We start from the raw sequence: 1,220 nt of genomic DNA on the forward strand, positions 1-1,220 counted from the left end.
AGGCAGTGGCAGGGGGTGAGTAGGCGGGTGGGCAGTGGTGGAGGGGCAGGTGAGCTGGTGGCGGGGGGGGGGCTGAGGCGGCAAGCAGGCAGGCAATGGCGTGGGGTGAGTAGGCGAGCCGGGGGGCTGAGGAGGTGAGTAGGCGGGCAGTGGGGCAGGTGAGCCAGTGGCGGGGGGGAGGCGGCTGAGGAGGCGAGCCGTGGGGAGGCAGTGGCTGAGGCGGCGAGCGGGCGGGCAGTGGCGGGGGGGGGCAGGTGAGCTGAGGAGGCGAGTGGTGAGTCAGTGGCTGACCTGTTCTACTGATCTGGTCTGGCTCCTATCCCCTCTCCAAGGGTTGCAGCTGTCTGGAGGTACTTGCCTTCCACCCTCATTCATTCAACTGGGCAATTGATTACAAAGTGGGGGGAAGATCTTATTCTACTTCTAGCAAAAAGACAGTTTTCTTTTACCTTAATTATACTACCTTAGGGGCCCGCTATAACATATTACCAAGGTTCAATACTGCTGTTTCGGTGGGGCGGCGCTAGGGAAGGAGGGTTTGTTTCTGCGGGGCAGGGGGGGGCTATTTTGAGGGGGGGTGTTTTGGCAGCGCTGGGGGGGTTGTTCTGCGGGGCGGAGGGTGCTGGGGGGAGGGGGGGCGTTGTGTTTCCAGTAAGCTGCATAGCCCAGCATAAGCCAGCCAGAAAGAATCAGATGAGTAGGGGGTGGTTAGTGATTTGGGTTCTCAAATCAGAACACAGCCCTGGCCCAGTACAGAGCATCCCTCATGTAGCCCATGTTAAAGAAGGGGGAGCTGCCACAGTTTACTGATAGAGCCTGAGCCAGGTCCAGCGCGGGGTGGGTTCGGCCCTCAGCTGTTTCCTTTGGAGTAATATGGCCCTCGCCGCTTTACGAGTTGTGCAGGCCTGCTCTAGGAATCCCAAACAGTGGGGCATCACTTTCCCCAGCTGGTGGCTTGATGTTTACTTGCAGTTTACTGATAGAGCCTGAGCCAGGTCCAGCTGCCACTTACACTAGTGTGTAACACACAGGGGCTGGCCTGGCCCTAGACCAATCAAGCCAGCTTCAGCTCCAAGGCAAGGGTGGAAAGTTGCTAGTAAGTGGATTGCTCTACCCACCACCCACTTCTCCACTCGCTGCTGCCTCATTCCAGTAAGCTGCATAGCCCAGCATAAGCCAGCCGGAAAGAATCAGATGAGTAGGGGGTGGTTAGTGATTTG

The sequence above is a fragment of the Terrapene carolina genome, unplaced genomic scaffold (genome assembly GCF_002925995.2).
Source record: "Terrapene carolina triunguis isolate 2854851 unplaced genomic scaffold, T_m_triunguis-2.0 Scaffold96, whole genome shotgun sequence".
Taxonomy (NCBI): domain Eukaryota; kingdom Metazoa; phylum Chordata; order Testudines; family Emydidae; genus Terrapene; species Terrapene triunguis.